General features: G+C 36.0%; 1 protein-coding gene across 2 annotated transcripts in view; it reads right to left on the bottom strand.

Annotated features, from left to right (window-relative positions):
- The window catches only part of ADAMTSL3 (ADAMTS like 3), a 385,342-nt gene that overhangs the window by 301,152 nt on the left and 63,840 nt on the right, over positions 1 to 20,350 (bottom strand). The window lies entirely within an intron of this gene.

The raw sequence follows: 20,350 nt of genomic DNA, 5'->3' as shown, positions 1-20,350 counted from the left end.
CACGTGATCCACCCACCTCAGCCTCCCAAAGTGCTGGGATTAAAGGCGTGAGCCACCATGCCTGGCCTCTTATTTCATTCTTCTAACACACATATTTAATAAAATTTAACAACTTTATAATTAAATACATTAAACAAATTTCTTCTCTGTGTCTAGGGTAATAAGTATCTATATCCTTGCCACAAACAAAAGAAACAGAGCCTTGACAAATCTTCACAGAATTTTAGAAGGTTCAAAATATGGTATACTGCCATCTAATTTATTTTTTTTTTTCCCTTACACCCCCATGGGTAATATCTTTATTTCATTTCTTCGTTATACTTCCAGAGTAATTTTTTTTTTATATACTTTAGGTTTTAGGGTACATGTGCACAATGTGCAGGTTTGTTACATATGTATCCATGTGCCATGTTGATTTCCTGCACCCATTAACTCGTCATTTAGCATTAGGTATATCTCCTAATGCTGTCCCTCCCCCCTCCCCCAACCCCACAACAGTCCCCGGAGTGTGATGTTCCCCTTCCTGTGTCCATGAGTTCTCATTGTTCAATTCCCACCTATGAGTGAGAACAACAGCCACCTAATTTAAAAAGTGTAAGTGACATACATGAATATAGATGCTAATTTGCTTATATACACATAAAATATCTCTAAAAGGAGACCCAAGAATTAATAACATTGGCTTCCTCTGAGGAGAAACCTACTGATTGGGGAAAGTGGGTGAGAAAGATTTATAAATGCTCCTTTATACATTCTGAATTTTGAACTATGTGACATATTACCTGGTCCATTTTTTTCTAAATTTAAAATTGAACTTAACTCCAAGTTTTACCAGTTTCTTTGTTCATCCCTCTTTCTTGCGCCTCATGTTTTCCTCTGTTAGATTCTTGTTTTTGTTGCTATTATTGCTTTGCTAGGTATACTCTGGATTAATTATTTCAGAGACAGTCTTGGGTAATAATCTTGTAGTACTTGAACAGATATTTTTATTTTACTCTCATAGTTGAAACACAGCCAGTGGAGGTGAGTTCAGTATTCTAAATTAAAATTTGTGTTTCTCAGGCCTTAATAGTGTCTCTGTCTTCTAATACAAAGTATTACTAGCAGAAAGTCTGACACCAATTCTATTGTCATAAACAAAGGAGGATAATTTGCTTTTTGTATCATGAGTGTTTTCTGGATATTTCTCCTAATTCTTAACATTCTTAAATTTTAACACAATGTATTGGGGTATGTATATGCTTGTGTTTTCATCCCAACTGATACTCTCTGGACTCTTTTCATCTGAAGATTTGTGTATTTCTCCAGGTCTGAGGGGTTTTCTTCAATTGTTTAGTTATTGTATTAGTCCATTCTCACACTGCTATAAAGAACTGCCCGAGACTGGGCAACTTATAAAGAAAAGCGTTTTAATTGACTCAAAGTTCTGCATGGCTGGGGAGGTCTCTGGAAACTTATAAGCATGGCAGAAGGAGAAGCAGGCATGTCATACATGGCGGCAGGCAAGAGAGAAGAGTGAGCAAAGGAGGAACTTGCCAAACACTTATAAAACCATCAGATCTCGTGAGAACTCACTATCATGAGACCAGCATGGGGGAAACCCCCTGATCCAATCACCTCCCACCAGATTCCTCCTTCGACACCTGGGGATTACAATTCAAGATGAGATTTGGGAGGAGACACAAAGCCTAACCATATCAATTATAGTCTTCCTTCCATTCCCTTGTCTCATCTTTCTACTCCTAGATATAACTTAGAATTCTATTTTCCCCCACACTTCCCATTTCTAAACCTTTTTACACTGTGCTGATTTTTCCAATTCACTAGCATGACCTATACCTATTTCCATTCTGCTTATCAGCAAATCTATGATTTCATGATCAAATTTTTAGTGTACAAAATATCTAATTGTTTCTTTTCCATAATGTAATAGCTTCCTGAACATTACGTAAGGATAGTAATTAGCTATACTTTAAAATATTCTTCTGTTTCCTTTGGTAGCTGTTTCTCTGGGTGTTAACTCTTCTGTTGTGTTTGGTCCTCCTCTTCCAGGGTGGGTATTGTGTCTTGGTTGTCTTCTTCTCTTTGTACTTAAGCATCCGTTTGTTTGACAAAACTGTTTACTACAGCCTGTGGTGGTCGTAGAGAAGTGGGAGGATTATGGTCTGGTAGAATATGTTTGTAATGTTTCGTCTAGATTGGGGGCTTCCCATCTCTCCTAGAGGTCTCTGGCTACCTGAAGCATGAATTATTCTCTGGCCCTTTTGTTCCACTTACCCACTACCTACCTAGGAAAGAATACAATTGTCATGCACTGCTCAGCTCCCACAGGGCCACATGCCAATTTCTCTCCTGTCACCTCCTTTTTAATTGCTGATTCGGTCCTTGGGACTTCTCAGAATGGCTTCCACCACAGAATTCCTCCTGAATATATTTTGGGCTAGTTTCCTATAATCCTATTTATCCATGTATATAAACTGCCCACTTCTTAACCATTAGGAATTTCCCAGAGTTTTCAGTTTGTTGGTACAACTTTGTCTTCTTTTCCAGGGCTATCACAGAGATACTGTTCTTTATACAACTTTGAGGTCATTTCATGAGATTTGCCATATTCGATGAAGTAGATGCAAAATTATTAGCTGTCATCTTGATCCAAAGTCCGTGTCTTGTCTTAAATTCTTAAAAATGCCTAATATTTTATTTTCTTTGACATGAGGTCTAATTTTTAAATTATAATTATTTAATCATTGAATATTCTATACTCCATGGCACAGTTAATATTGGAAAGGGGCTAAAGGCCAGAATTAACAGAAAAATCCAGTGTAATCCCACCAGGACTGCTGAGGAATAGAAGAACCACTTTCCCCTGTTTATGAACACTAGCTTATTACACAGGGTGGTATGTTGGATGAACCTGAGGAAAATTTGTACTTATGTTGCTAACTGGTATCTTGGCAATATTGAGTATACTAAGTTTAGTCAACTTCTTTTTTTTTCTCCTGTCCTTAGAATGGTTACTGCAGAGCAAACAGGATTATTTCTCTCTTGTTTTCACTGCAGGCTTATCTTTCCCAAATCTCTTCTGTCACGTAATTAGATTCAACTAGCAGAGACTGGGGCATTTTCAAACTTTATTGGTAGCCTCTTTCTAGCCAAAAACGCCTTAAAATTTTATTTTACGTGTATTAAACGTGGGGCTTCCTCTTTTGTCACCAGCAGTTAATGGATATCCAAACCCAATTTACTGCACTAAGTGTTTGATCCTGATGGTAGCTGACTTGACAAAAATTGCTCAGTGGTAAAAACCAAAACCAAAACAACAAAAAAAAACCTTGAAGTTAGTGAGATTACCAAAACAAGCAAAAAAAATTGTACGCTTTAGTGTATTAAAAATCACCCACTGATCCCCCAAGATGATCTTATAAATACTTAAAAGGAAATTCTTCATGGGAGAAGCTTCTGGAAAATAATTTTTCAGGCTATGAAACTGGTAAGAAGATTAAAGAGACCCAACATTGAAATATTTCCTTTTCAAAGTCAAGTTCCTCATCTTTGTGGGATAAGGCTACTTTCTTACTGAAATCAGTAACTTTTTCCTTGTTAAAATAAGGAACAGTTGTGTTGCTCCTGAGAAACACCGTTAGTTTATTATCTTATGAACCTGTGACTTATGCAACTAATTGTGTTTCTCTCTCTCGGTTGGCTGCTAGAAAGCTCAGATCAGATCTGTGCCCCTGTAGTAAGTATGGAGAGCTCTATGGTGTGTATTTTTATTTTAGTCTTATTCCTGGCTTTATCAGATACCTTTTATTCTTCTCTTTGTCACCTACTTCTGGTTTATTTTATTTCTGGTTAAATTTTCTTTCTTCTGATAGACTGCATTAATATTAAATTTTAAAAAATAAATACTCTTATTCTATAACATATGCATAGTGAGGCTGCCTGATAGAGTTTTACTATCCATTAGATGAACTATTATAACTACAGGCGGCACTCAGACAATAGTATAATCATATCTGAAAACTAGTATTGGAGATTCAGGTTCCATACTTTCTGTCGGTGTTCAAAGAGATGCTGGATGACCATCTCGAGATGCCATATCAAACATGAGAACCCCAGCCCTCCCCATTAGCAGAGGAGAATCCAGAGAATATATGCTTCCACCAGCTGCAAAAATCATTCCCAAGTTGAGAGTGACCCCTGGGGGCAGTCTGGGCATAATGTCCTCTGGGGTCTAAAAAGGAAATTCATTCTCCTTAGGCTCCACAAGGTTTATGGTTTGGAGAGAAATGTTCTAATTCCTTTGTGCCTTTAAGACTATTTGCTGAGCATCACCCCTCCCAGAAATGGCTACACCCATACCTGAACTGGCAGGTGTGAGTGGGCAGGGCAGCTCATTACAAAGCAGGCACACAAGTGCTGGGATGCTGAATAGCTACAGCTATTTGGTCAAGGAACTCCTACATGAACATCTGCAAACACAGGGAACCTTCACTTCCAACTCTAGCTTTCCTAGCTGTGTCCTGGTAACGCCAATAGCAACACAGCGACAACTCGTGGATGAAAATTTAAAACAAAAAAGTTAACATGTTTTTGTTTTAGATCATGATTCTTGCCAGTGTCATTAACTATGTCTACAAATCCAGATTCACATAATAGGTAACTCAATAAAATCCTTACAATTTTTGTGTTCACTCTGGTTCTGAAGGCTCAAGAGAGGGATTTTTTAAATTGCAAAATGTTAAATGTTAAAGACTTTTCCCCGTTAAAAAACCCACAAAAATACATCATAAATTGTTGCCATAAAAATTACTATCTAGACTTAATGGCATTATGAGTTCATAGTCTATATTTTATAGCTAAAATGTTTCAAGCTGTAAAGCATCATTATAAAACACAAAAAATAACTTTTGTCTCAGAGACTCACTATTCCGTTTATGCCGAGAGACTCACCACGCTTCCCTCCTGTCTGAATACCAATCTTTAATTAAATGTCCGCCTGCATTGTCTATTCCTTATACGCCATTCCAGATGTCTATCCAGTGGGAAGGGGTCCCTGGGCCATTTTGTGGTTGATGTCCAAGTCACTTTCATGCTTTTACTGGGCACTAAGCCAAATAAATTATCTAAGGCATTCAAAGTAGATGTCAAAATTAATAACTTTTTATTCATATGAAATTCAGGATCATGCCCCCTATTTTATGAAACATGAGTGCTGTCAACAAACTAGAGGAGATTTTTAAATAAAGTCATTTCCCTGTAAATTTAATCAACACCATTTTCTTCAGACAATGAGATAGCTTCCATCAAAGATTAGCAAGTACGGTGCAATCATTTGAAAGATCTGCACTAAAATGCAGCGTATTACAGAGCGAGTTGTTTTCCAAACCTCTAGACCCACAAACTTTCTCTGGTGAGTTAAAATGACATTAAATTCCACCACGTAATGCGCGCAGCCCACAAAAATGCCAAATGACAATTAACTTAGCACCAGCCCCAGAATTCCAATCACATTTAGAAGCTGTGACTCACAGTCTCTACCCGACAGGGTCAGTACCTAATTTGTAGACACCCATGACTAAGTCTCTCACCCCCAGGAAGAGAACCTTCCTCTCCACTTCTACAGTCTCTGTCAACACCTCTACAATAGTATCACATTAGGATTAGTTTTGTCCATTCATTTCCCCTGCTGGGCTCTGGCCTAGTTGAAAACAGAAACTGTCTTGTTCCTCACTTTATTGCAGAGGGTTGGTGTATGGTAGGTGTTCAACTTGTCTTGACTGAATGGATGATTCAGTTCATTTTTGTTTAGGAGGGTTTAAGGAGATATTTTACATTACATTTTCCATTTCACTCTTGTGATTACACCCAGACGGTAAATTTAATGAAACGCAGAAAATGGAAATGATGTGGCAGGTTGTAATAAATAGCAGCTCAGGAATTCCTTACAAGTGTGTTTCCCCAATACAATGCAGTATTGTGCTCTTTCCAACAGCCATAATTTACCCAGCCCATTTTGACAGATTCTAATGAACCAAATGTCATTTATGACAATATCCATTACCTGTGCTCACTGTAGTCGGACAGAAATCACATTCTGAATGACACCATATCCTAAGCTGGTGGTTTCTAAAGAAACATACCCCTTTAACACAAAAAAAAAGATAAACAGGTATGTGTGACTTTCTGATGAAAATTCAACTCTGTGTATGAGGTAGAAAGATAATCTAGCATAAATGAGGCAAATTCAATAAATTCCATTTCCATGAAATGTTAACAGAATAAAAATATGGTTTTATGGAATGCAATCAACTAGTTAAGACAGAGCTGAATATTGTTTATATAGTTTCTAATAGAGTTCTAGAGTATTTCTTATAATCCAAATTCATTAATAAATGTGAAAGCAACAGCCCTGGTATATATTATTGCCCATCATTATTCGACCAGAATTGAATTTTCTGGGAAAATCAAAATTTTAAGAAATACCATTCATTCCAAGCTGTTCCTTTAAATCCCACTTTTACTCGTGTATGTTTTGAACTGACAAAGGAAGCATCTGTTAGGCAGATAAAATATACAGTGTTGACTCACTTATCTGACAGAATTAGGACACTTAGTTATTTTCTAGGTAATAAAGGATGCCCTTTAGTGTATTATTTTTAGCTTAACTCTTTTTAAATGGAAAACACACATTACAGTCTGGAAATAAGGTACCTAGTACCTAGAAAATAATTTAACCCCTTCTGAGTACTCAGAATCATTTTTGGGAACACCAATTACTATCAAAGCAATGGGTTTGTTGTGATTCTCTTTTAGTAAAAGCTGTACATATGTAAGAGGTACAACACGTTTTGATATACACATACATAGTGAAATGATTACTATAGTCAAGCAAATTAACATATCCATCTCCTCACATGGTTACTTTTGTGTATGTGCGGTGAAATTTACTCTCATAGCAAATTTCCAGTATATAATACAGCATTATTAACTCTAGTCATTTATCCCACATAACTGCAACTTGTACCCTTTAACCAACATCTCCTCTCCATTCCAGGCCGTGGTAACCACAGTTCTACTCTCTGTTGCTATATAATCTTTAGATTTCATATATAAGTGAGATCATGCAGTATTTTTATTTCTGTGTCTGGCTTATTCCACTTAGCATAATGTCCTCCAGGTCCATTCATGTTGTTGCAAAAGGCAGGATTTCCTTCTTTTTTAAGGCTGAATAATATTCATAATAATTCATAAAGAATAATATAGTTATATATGTATGTATATCACATTTTTTTATCCATTCATCTATCAATGGACACTTAAGTTATTGCCATATCTTGGCTACTGAGTATAACACTGCAATGAACACGGGAGTGCAGATAGCTCTTCAAGACAATGATTTTATTTCCTTTGGATACATACCTAGAATCATGAGTGCTAGATTATATGGTAATTCTATTTTTAAACTTTTGAAGAACCTCCATACTGTTTTCTAAAATAGCTGCACTAATTTACATTCCCACCAACAGCATATAAGAGTTCCTTTTCTTCACACTCTCACCAACACTTATTATCTCTTGTCTATTTGATAACAGACATCCTAATAGATATGAGATGTTTTGTCATTGTGGTTTTTATTTGCATTTTCCTGATGATTAGTGATTCTGAGCACCTTTTTATATACCTGTTGGCCACTTGCATGTCTTCTTTTGAGAAATGTCATTTGCCCATTTTTTAATCCAATTAGTTGGAAGCATCACACTTCCTACTATACTTCCTGATTTCAAATTGTATTACAAAGATATAGTAATCAAAACAGTATGGTACTGGCACAAAAACAAACACATAAACCAATGAAACCAAAGAGTGAGTCCAAAAATAAACCCACACATATATGGTCAACTAACTTTCAACAAGGGGGCCAAGAATACACAATGGGAAAAGGATAGTTTCTTCAATAAACAGTGTTTGGAAAACTGAAAAGCCATATTCGAAAGAATGAAATTGAACCCTTATCTTACACCATACCCAAAAATCAACTCAAAATGCCTTAAAGACTTAAATGTAAGACCTAAAACCACAATAAAACTCTTAGAAGAAAACAGACGGGAAAGCTTTTTGATATTAGCCTTGGCAAGAATTTTTCAAATATGACACCAAAACCTCAGGCAACAAAAGTGAAAATAAACAAGTGAGACTGCATTAAACTAAAAAGCTTCTGCATGTCAAAGAAAACAATCAACAGAATGAAAAGGCAACCTACATATTAGGACAAAATATTTGCAAACCATATATCTGAGAAAGGATTAATATCCAAAATACATAAGAAATTCACACAACTCAATAGCAAAAAAAACAAAAAACAAAAAAACTTGTTGTGATTCTAAATGCTCCTAACCATTATACTTTTTGGGTTCTTGAGGCTGGTTTTGCTTTGGTATGAAACTGTGCTTGGCTTCTTTTACCCTGTTCTCCATTCCAGCATCTGACCTCCCTTTTTTACCTCTTTCCATGCAGAGCAACCTGAGCACCACTCCAAGGAGGAGTGACAGATACTGACAAACATCCACAAGCATCAAGACCATCCAGGAAAACATGACCTTACCAAACAAACTAAATAAGGCACCAGTGACCAATTCTGGAGTGACAGAGATATGTGACCTTTCAAACAGAGAATTCAAAATAGCTGTTTTGAGGAAGCTCAATGAAATCCAAAATAACACAGAGAAGGAATTCAGAATTCTAGCAGATAAAACTAACAAAAAGATTGACATATTTTAAAATAATCAAGCAGAAGTTCTGGAGCTGAAAAATACAATTGACAAATAGAAGAATGCATCAGAATCTCTTCACAGCAGAAATGATCAAGCAGAGGAAAGAATTAGTGAGCTTGAAGACAGGCTATCTGAAAATACACAGAGGGGACAAAGAAAAAAATAAAAAATAACGACGTATGTCTATGGGATCAAAAAATAGCCTCAACAGGGGACATCTAAGAGTTACTGGTGTTAAAGAGAAGGTAGAGAGAAAGATTGGGGTAGGAAGTTTACTCAAAAGGATAATAACAGAGAATTTCCCAAACCTACAGAAAAAATACCAATATTCAAGTACAAGAAGCTTATAGAACACCAAGCAGATTTAACCCAAAGAAGACTACCACGAAGCATTTAATAATCAAACTCCCAAAGGTAAGAATAAAGAAAGGATCCTAAAGGCAGCAAGAGAAAGAAACAGCATACAATGGAGCCCCAATACATCTGGCAGCAGACTCCTCAGTGGAAAATTTATAGGCCAGGAGAGAGTAACATGACATACGTAAACTGCAGAAGGAGAAAAAAAACCCTTTATCCTAGAATAGTATATCCAGCAAAAACACCCTTTAAACATGAAGGAGAAATATGGACTTTCCCAGACAAACAAAAACTGAGAGATTTCATCAACACCAGACTTGTTCTGCAAGAAACGCTAAAGGGCATTCTTTAACCTGAAAGAAAAAGACTTTAATGAGCAATAAGAAATCATCTGAAGGTACAAAACTCACCAGTAATAGTAGCTACACAGAAAAACATAGAATATTATAACACTGTAATTGTGACACATAAACTACTCAAATCTTGAGTAGAAAGATTAAAAGATGAACCTATCAAAAATAATAACTACAACTTTTCAGGACACAGTATAATAAGATGTAAATAGAAACAAAAAGTTTAAAAGCAGGAGGATGTAGTTTAAGCGTAGAATTTATATTGGTTTTCTCTTTGCTTGTTAGTTTGTTTATGCAATCAGTGTTGTCATCAGTTTAAAATAATGGGTTACCAGATAGTATTTGTAAGCCTCATGGTAACCTCAAATCAAAAAGCATACAACAGATATATAAAAATTAAAAACAAGAAATTGTAGTATACCACCAGAGAAAATCACCCCCACTAAAAAGAAAACAGGAAGGGGGCAGGGGGAATGAGGAGAAGACCAGAAAACAAATAACAAAATGGCAAAAGTCCATACTTATAAATAATAACATTGAATGTAAATGGATTAAACTCTCCAATCAAAAGACATAGTGGCCAAATGAATAAAAAAAAAAAGACTCAATGATGTGTTGCCTACAAAAACACACTTCACCTATAAAGACACATATAGACTGAAAAAAAGGGATGAAAAAAGATATTCCATGTCAATGGAAACCAAGAAAGAGCAGGGGTAGCTGTATGTAAACAAAATATATTTCAAGACAAAACCTATAAAAAAGAGACAAAGAAAGTCATTATATAATGATAAAGAGGTCAAAACAATAAGAGGATATAACAACTATAAATATATATGCACCCAACATTGGATCACACAGATAAACAAAGCAAATAGTATTACAGCTAAAGAGAGACATAGATTCCAATACAATAATAGCTGGAGACTTCAGCACCCCACTTCCAGCATTGGATACATCATCCAGAAGAAAATAAGCAAAGAAACACTGGATTTAATCTGCACTATAGACCAAATGAACCTAATACATATTTACAGAACATTTCATCCAATGGCTGCAGAATACACTTTCTTCTCCTCAACACATGGCTCGTTCTCAAGGATAGACCACATATTAGGCCAAAAACAAGTCTTCAAAAAAAAATTTAAATTGAAATCATATCAAGTATCTTCTCTGACCACAATGGAATGGAACTAGAAATCAATAACAAGAGGAATTTTGGAAACTATGCAAACACATGGAAATTAAACAATATGCTTCTGAATGACCAGTGGGTCAATGAAGAAATTAAGAAGGAAATTAAAAATGAAAATGGAAACACAACATACCAAAACTGGTGTAATACAGCGAAAGTAGTGCTAAGAAATTTATAGCAATAAATACCCAAACAAAAACTGGAAAAGCTCTAAATAAACAACCTAATGATGCATCTTAAAGAACTAGAAAAACAAGAGAAAACAAAACCCAAAATTAGCAGAAGAAATGAAATAATAAACATCAGAGCACAAATAAATGAAATTAACACAAAAAATACAAAAAATATCAATGAAACAAAAAGTTGATTTTTGAAAAGATAAACAAAATCAACAAACCCTTAGCCAGACTAAGAAGAAGAAAGAAAAGACTCAACGAAATCAGACATGAAAAAGGAGACATTATAAGAGACATCAAAGAAATTTGAAGGATAATTAGTGGCTATTACCAGCAACTATATGCCAATACACTGAAAAATCTAGAAAAAAAAATGGATAAATTCCTAGACACATACAACCTACCAACATTGAACCAGGAAGAAATTAAAGACCTGAACAGACCAATAACAAGTAATGTGATTGAAGCCATAATTAAAAGGCTCCTAACAAAGAAAAGCCCAAGACCCAGTGGCTTCACTACTGAATTCTACCAAACATTTAAACAAGAACTAATGCTAACCCTACTCAAACTACTCTCAAAAATCGAAGAGAGAATACTTCCAGACCCATTCTCTGAGGCCAGTATTACCCTGATACTAAAACCAAAGGCACATCAAAAAAAAGAAAAGAAAAAACTACAGGCCAATATCCCTGATTAACACTGATGCAAAAATCCTCAACAAAATACTAGCAAACTGAAATCAACAATAAATTAGATTATTCATCACGACCTAGTGGGATTTATCCCAGGGATGCAAGGATGGTTTAACATATGCAAATCAATGTGATACATCATATCAACAGAATGAAGGACAAAAACCATATGATCATTTCAATTGATGCTGGAAAAGCATTTAATAAAATTCAACATTCCTTCATGATAAAAATAAAACTCAAAAAACTAGATGTAGAAGGAACATACATCAACATAATGAAAGCCATATATAACAGACCCACAGCTGGTATCATACTGCATGAGGGAAAATTGCAAGCCCTTCCTCTAAGATCAGCAACAAGACAAGGATGCTCAGTTTCACCACTGTTATTCAACATAGTACTGGAATTCCTAGCTAGAGCAATCAGACAGAGAAATAAATAAAGGGCAACCAAATTGGAAAGGAAGAAGTAAAATTATCTATGTTTTCAGATGATATGATCTTATATTTGGAAAAAACTAAAGATACCACACAAAAAAACTACTAGAACTGACAAATCCAGTAAAGTTGCAGGACACAAAGTCAGCATACAAAAATCAGTAGCATTTCCATATGCCAATAGCAAACTATCTGAAAAAGAAATCAAGAAAGCAGTCCCATTCACAATACCTACAAATAAAATACCTAGAAATAAACTTAACCAAAGAAATGAAAGATTTCTACAATGAAAACTATGAAACGTGGATGCAAGAAATTGAAGAGGACACACCAAAAAAATGAAAAGATATTCCATATTCATGGGTTGGAAGAATCAATATTGTTAAAATGTCCATAATACCAAAAGTCATCTACAGATTAAATGCAATCCATATCAAAATATCAATGACATTCTTCACAGAAAGAGAAAAAAATACTAAAATTTATGTGGAACCACAAAAGACCCAGAATAGCCAAAGCTATCCTGACCAAAAATAAGAAAACTGGAGGAATCACATTACCTGGCTTCAAATTATACTACAGAGCTGTAGTAACCAAAACATCATGGTACTGCCATAAAAAAACAGACATATAGACCAAAGGACTAGAGAACCCAGATATAAATGCATACTTCTACAGTGAACTCCTTTTCAACAAAGGTGCCAAGAACGTACACTGGGGAAAGGAGAGTCTCTTCAATAAATGATGCTGGGAATATTGGATGTCCATATGCAGAAGAATAAAACTAGATACCCATCTCTTGCCATACACAAAAATCAAATCAAAATGGATTAAATTCTTAAGCCTGAGACCTCAAACTATGAAACTACTAAAAGAAAACATTGGGGAAATTCTCCAGGACATTGGACTGGGCAAAGATTTCTTGAGTAATACCCAACAAGTGCAGGCAACCAAAGCAAAAGAAGACAAGTGGGATCACATCAAGTTAAAAAGCCTGTGGTCCCACCTACTCAAGAGGCTGAGATGAGAGGATCGCTTGAGTCCAAACAGGCATATGAAAAGTACTCAGCATTACTGATCTTCAGAGAAATGTAAATCAAAACTACAATGAGATATCATCTCATCCAGTTAAAATGACTTTTATCCAAAGGACAAGCAATAATGAATGATGGCAAGAATGTGGAGAAAGAGGAACCCTCATACACTGTTGGTGGGCATGTAAATTAGCACAACCGCTATGGAGAACAGTATGGAGGTTCCCCAGAAAACTAAAAATAGAACTATCATATGTTCCAGCAATCCCATTCCTAGGTATACACCCAAAAGAAAGGAAATCAGGATATCGAAGAGATATCTGCCCTCCCATGTTTTTTGCAGCACTATTCACAATCGCTAAGAATTGGAAGCAACATAAGGGTCCACGAACAGATGAATGGATAAAAAAAAAAATGTGATGCATATATACAATGGAGTACTCTTCAGCCATAAAAAAAAGAATGAGATTCTGTCATTTGCAATGACATGGATGAAACTGGAGGTCATTATGTTAAGTGAAATAAACCAGGTACAGAAAGACAAACTTCACATGTTCTCAGTTATTTGTGGAAGCTAAAAAAAAATTAAAACATTTGAACTCATGGGGATACACAGTAGAATGGTGGTTACCAGTGGCTAGGAAGGATAGTGGTGGTGGGGGAAGTGGGGATGGCTAATGGGTACAAAAATATAGTTAGATAAAATGAATAAGATCTAGTATCTGGTAGCACAACATGGTGACTACAGTCAACAATAATTTACTATACATTTTAAAATAACTGAGAGTATAATTTGATTGAACACAAAGAAAGGATAAATGCCTGAGGTGATGTATACCCCATTTACCCTGATGTGATTATTGTGTATTGCATGCCTGATTCAAAACATCTCACATACCCCATAAATATATACACCTACTAGGTACCCACAAATGCTAAAAATAAATGAATAGGCTGGGCACAGTGGCTCACACCTTTAACCCCAGCACTTTGAGAGGCCGAGGCAGGCAGATCAAGAGGTCAGGAGATCGAGACCATCCTGGGCAACATGGTGAAACCCCCGTCTCTACTAAAAACACAAAAATTAGCTGTGTGGTGGTGTGTGCCTGTAATCCCAGCTACTCAGGAGGCTGAGACAGGAGAATCACTTGAACCCGAGAGGTGGAGATTGCAGTGAGCCAAGATTGCACCATTGCACTACAGCCTGGCAACAGAGTGAGACTGTCTCAAAAAATAAAAAATAAAATAAAAATAAATGAATAAATAAAATTTAAAAATTAAAAAAAACAAGAAGGGAAATCAGAACCAGGAATAGAAAAAAGTGGACACTATTAAACAAGTATTGAGCCTTGGATGTCCATTCCCCCAATCCTTTCTTTGTATTAAAATTGCCACCAACCTTCAAAATATCTTAATTGTTAATTAACTATTGTTAATCCCTTCCCAAGTGCTTCTTCATCACTATTTAGAAAGAATATTTTAATCATATTTTAATGATCAAAGTATTATATGCTCATTTGTAGTAAGCCTGGAGAACACATTTAAAAGAAAATTTAAAACACTCTTAATTGCACAACCCAGCGATAACCACTGCTATTTTTGCTTTTTCATGAGGTTTATCTTTCTGTTCACATACAAATAAAATTATAGATTTGCTATGTGATTCTGTGACCTGATCTTTTAACTTAAGGATATCATGTTAGCATTTCCTGTTATTTCAAAAGTATAAGCATAATAAAAATTAGTAATATTCCATCTCAGAAATCCCATAATTTACTTGGCCATTCCCTTATGGTTTCACATTTAGATTGTTTCTGGTTGTCAAGTATTATAAATAATAATATCAATGTATTTTTGCAGGAAGCATTCTTTTTACTTAGAATATTCCCTTGGGAAATTCCCTGAAACAACATTTGCTGAGTCAAAAACTAAAGATATTTCTGAGGTGCTTAATACATGTTGCAAAACTGCTTATCAAAAGCACTGCACTTAGCAGTATTCAACAGCACAATATAAACTTGATCTCTGTCCATCACCATCACTAGCACTGGGTTTGCAAACTTCTTTTTTTGAAAGTAATTGCTGGAGGTGGGGGAGTGCTTTTTAGCCATTGCTTGGGCTTATATTTTATTGATTAGAAATAAAGTTGAATGTTTCCACATGATTATTAACCAGTCACTTGCTTTTCTATTAGAACTGTAAAGTATTTTCCTTTACCTATTCATCTACTATCTCTTTTTTGTCCATTTGAAAAGTCTTTTACATAGTATTTTACACAATTTGTATTACATGTTATTTTACTTTAACTTCTCATTTGAATGTTTTTCGACAAGTATTCATTTTAAGCCTTCTATGTAGTTAAATCCGTCAGTACATTTTATTTTCCATTCATTTGAAGCTTCTCCATCAGAAATTTGAGAAGTATTTACTTTCATGGTATTTTTATGTTTTTATGGTTAAATTTTTTATTTAACTCTTCAATCCATCTGGAATTTACTATTACATATGTTAACAATTTAAATTAACTTTTTCTAAATTAACCAACTGTTCCAATATCACTTACTGAATATATTAAATGTTTACATTTATTGAAAGAATGTGGGGTCCTCTCAGTATAGACTGTAGTTACATGATAATTTCTGAAATGAATACTCTTGTTTTTCTTATCTTCTACATAACGTGTAATTATATTTTTCATTACCTCTTGCATGAATAATTTCTGCAGGAGAGTGTTTTAAAATTTGTAATGTTTATAGGTTTTGATTCAAACCTCTTCACTTAATGTTTATTTGAATTACTTAGGCTCAGAGGATATGGCCTATAACAATTTCTGTATCATAATTTTTTGTTTCTATATTTCCTAAATTCTAACTTGCTGCTTCCTATCTTTTTCCATTTTTTGAAATCAAAATGCAATACATCTTACAACTGACACATATTTAATGATAGCTTTGACTTTTTTTCACAATAGCTTTTAGTAAATCAAAGCTGTCTTATAGCACTGACTGAATTTCCTCTCTTCCGTTTGACGTCTTCTCTATTTTATGAGTACTTACATTGGATGTCTGAGATCTATCCAACAAGCTATAGTCTCCTCGTTGATTTTATTTCCCTGTCCTTATCCTCTGTAACTGAACTTTTCTGAATTTGTTTTCACTAATCTGATTCTCTGCTGAATCCAGCATCTCCTGCCTCTTGATTTCATTTGGAAACTATGCCTTTCATCTTTTTTCATCTTTGCTCATCTCAATTCTGTCCTGCCTCAGGAGTTTAAGGCAGTTTCATAAAGGCAATGTCCTCTTAAAAACGTAAATCTGTGGCCGGGTGCAGTGGCTCACGCCTGTAATCCCAGCACTTTGAGAGGCCAAGGCAGACGGATCATGAGGTCAGGAGTTCGAGACCAGCCTGGCCAACATGGTGAAACCCCATCTCTACTAAAAATGACAAAATTAGCTGGGCATGGTGGTGCGCACCTGTAGTCCCAGCTACTCAGGAGGCTCAGGTAGGAGAATCGCTTGAACCCAGGAGGCAGAGGTTGCAGTGAGCCAAGATCGAGCCACTGCACTCCAGCTTGGGCAACAGAGCAAGACTCCATCCCAAAAACAAACAAACAAACAAACAAAACACATAAATATGTTAGTGCCTTGTGTTTCCTAGGTTTCTTGTTGGAAATCTACTTCAGAAGAAGGCAACATCTGAGAGTGTTTAGAGAATTGGAGGTCCCCTTCTCTCAAACTACGGAACATGTACTAGGCGATATACTGCTTATACTACCTTAAAGATGTTTAATCTATGTAGAATTGGATTATAACTGAGTAGGAGTTAAACAAGGGGCTCTCAGAGACCCTCTGGGAAAGATACTTTGTTCACCCAAATCCTTTACTAAGAGGCTTCTGAGTCTGAAGTGTCAGAGTTCTCCCTGTGTGCAGATGGGACAATGTGACTGTGAGGTCCAACACTAATCAATGCTCATGAATGATAAGACATGCCAGATATTTAATAAGATTGCTGATGAACTCTGGTTGTTTAAAATAAGGTTTCCTGTGCCATGTGGCAAGAGTTAGGCCTAACAGACAGATATCAAGTCATGGCAAAGTCACATCTGGCAGAGAAAATGGAACTTCAGGGTAACTTCCTATAGTTCTGCCAAACTGTTCCAATCCCAGGTAGGGCCAATTTTGCTAACTTAAAAAGTATATATGCTGCTTCTAAACAAAATATAAAAAAAAAAAAAAAAAAAAAAAACATAAAAAATTGCTAACTAAGCTGCACAGAAAAAAGATTTCCCATACTCATCATCTGAACCTGGGAAAGAACAAAATGTTTTGTGCATTTATTTTTTAGACTTCTTATTCAAGTATTTTACAATAAAATTTGGCAAGTTTAATGAAATTTTTTTTAACATAAAAACCATGAGTGGAATAATTCAAGGTTTAAAACTAAGAAAAAATATGCTTTAAAACATTTTAAAGGTTTGCCCCAAGTTCATGGCATTATAAATCCATGTCTTAAAATGAGTTGAATTGGGGACATTTATTTTATATTATAAAAGCACTATCCTGTAATGGGGCAGGAAATAAAGCTGCTTCAAGTTAGAACACAAAATAGACTCAACTTGTAAAATATGCTAATGGTAACACAGTTTCACTGCCAACAGCAGGGCATATGTTCTGTCATTAAAATATTTTAGTACTTAACATGGCTATTCAGTGTAATGCCCACTGACACATTCTAACCTTTGTGTGTGCTGAAAATTCTAAAAACCTTTTGTCACCAACCACTAAATCAGTATTTCTCAAACATGTTCTGGTGTCAGAATGTGTGAAGTATAATGCGGATGCTTTTACAAAGCCTCATGGAATACTCATGAATTAAACTTTAAATTACTGCACACATAAGTTTGAACTTAATTGAATATGATTATATATCTTATTTTAATGTGGCAATGAGGTCAGGGACCAAACATTTAACAAACATCTATGGAAGAAACGTTTAATTGTAAAATGCTTTTCTGCTAATTAATTTTGTCTAGTGAATTTGATATTTTTGAAGTTGCATTATTTAATTTAAGGTATGCAATGTAGTATGGCAAAAAAGTGAACATGTTTTCTCTCTTTATTTATTTATTTTTTAAAATGAGACAGAGTCTCTCTCTGTCGCCCAGGCTGGAGTGCAGTGGTATGATCTCGGCTCACTGCAACCTCTGCCTCCCGGACTCAAGTGATTCTCCTGCCTTAGCCTCCTGAGTAGCTGGGATTACAGGCATAAGCCACCACGCCCAGCAATTTTTGTATTTTTAGTAGAGATGGGGTTTCCCCATGTTGGTCAGGCTGGTCTCAAGCTCCTAGCCTCAAGTGATCTGCCCGCCGCGGCCTCCCAAAGTACTGGGATTACAGGTATGAGCCACCGCACCAGGCCAAACATTTTTTCTCTTGAAAAAGACCTACGTATGAAATTGGCTTTGCCATTGACTGATTGTGTCCTGGTGAGGCTGTTAGCTCCTCCAAGCCACAACTTCCTTATTAATAATATGGAATGACACTGTCCAATTCACAGCAAAGTTGAGTTTCATTTTTGTTTTGTTGATGCTGTTTTGTTGTTGTTACTTTTATCTTTTACCTTTTACTATGCAAGATTTCAAACATACATAACGGCAGACAGAAAAGTCTAATGAACCCCAAGTACCCATAGCCCAGCCCCACAATCAGCAACCCAAGTCCAATCTTACTCTACTATTCACCCACTCCCATTATACAAAACATCATTTAATCAGTAAATATTTTCATGTGTATTCATAAAATATACTTTTTAGCATATTCACAATACCATTTTCATGCCTTAGAAATTAGGAGTTGGCAGCCAGGCACGGTCGCTCACGCCTGTAATCCCAGCACTTTGGGAGGCTGAGGCGGGCGGATCACGAGGTCAAGAGATCGAGACCATCCTGGCTAACACGGTGAAACCCCATCTCAACTAAAAAAAAATACAAAAAATTTAGCCAGGCGCAGTGGCTGGCGCCTGTAGTCCCAGCTACTCGGGAGGTTGAGGCAGAAGAATGGTGTGAACCCGGGAAGCGGAGCTTGCAGTGAGCCGAGATAGTGCCACTGCAGTCTGGCCTGGGTGAAAGAGCGAGACCCCGTCTCAAAAAAAAAAAAAACAAAAAACAAATTAGGAGTTGACAACAAAATAGTAATTTTCCAATTTTCTTATAAATGTCATAGTGTTGTCGTAGGTTTTTTGTCTGTTTATTTGTTCATTTAAATAAAGATCCAAATAAGGGCCACGCATTACAGTTGGTGGAGACGTCTTTTAAGTCTCACTTAATCTTTTTGGTTCTGTATCTAGTTTTCTTTTTCCTTTGCAATTTATTTGTTGAAGAAACCGAATTGTTTGTCCTGTAAAGTTTCCCACTGTCTGGATTTTGGTGGTTGCAAACCCATGATTTAGTTTAATGTGTTTCCTTGTACACTGTAATTCTTATAAATGGGTAGTTAGATCTAGAGCCTCAATTTTGGGGAGGTCGAGAAGCACGATAGAAGGCAAGAATCCTACACGGGTAGTACGGGCTCTTCCATCAAGAGATGTGTACTGTTTGGCTGTCTCTCTTTTTGTGACTTTATTGGCTTTGATATTCAATGCATATATCAGTTCATTAGGGTTGCAAAATGATGACATTCTCATTCTATCATCCCTTCTTTACTTACTGACTGAAATATTTCTGTAAAGACAAATTCTCTTCATCTACTGTTTGGTTATCCAGTGATATCGTTCATATAGAAAAGGCAGAATGAATATTTGGGTTTTTTCCTTCTATTTGTTTTCAGTGTAATGAGTTGATTCTTGAGCACCCGCCATCACTGACTAACGCATTTTAGTATTATTATTAACTTAGGGATATAAACATAGTTGACATGCTTAAGTCCTTTGCAGTTTTTGCTTTTATTGATGCTCAAATTTTGTCCCAATTTTTTTTTTTTTTTTTTTTTTGAGACAGAGTCTCACTCTGTCACCCAGGCTAGAATGCAGTGGCAGGATCTCAGCTCCCGGCAACCTCTGCCTTCCGGGTTCAAGCAATTCTTGTGTAGCTGGGATTATATAGCCATGCACCACCATGCCTGGCTAATTTTTGTATTTTTAGTAGAGACGAGGTTTCACCATGTTGGCCAGGCTGGTCCCAAACTCCTGACCTCAAGTGATCTGCCCGCCTCAGCATCTCAAAATTCTGGGATTGCAGGTGTGAGCCACCGTACCTGGCCTCAAATTGTCCCAATTTCTGCTTATAAAAGTGTTGACAAGCTGATTCCTGAGTCCTTCTGATGAGACTCT

The sequence above is a fragment of the Symphalangus syndactylus genome, chromosome 5, assembly GCF_028878055.3.
Source record: "Symphalangus syndactylus isolate Jambi chromosome 5, NHGRI_mSymSyn1-v2.1_pri, whole genome shotgun sequence".
Classification (NCBI taxonomy): domain Eukaryota; kingdom Metazoa; phylum Chordata; class Mammalia; order Primates; family Hylobatidae; genus Symphalangus; species Symphalangus syndactylus.
This window is presented reverse-complemented; position numbering and strand designations above follow the sequence as displayed.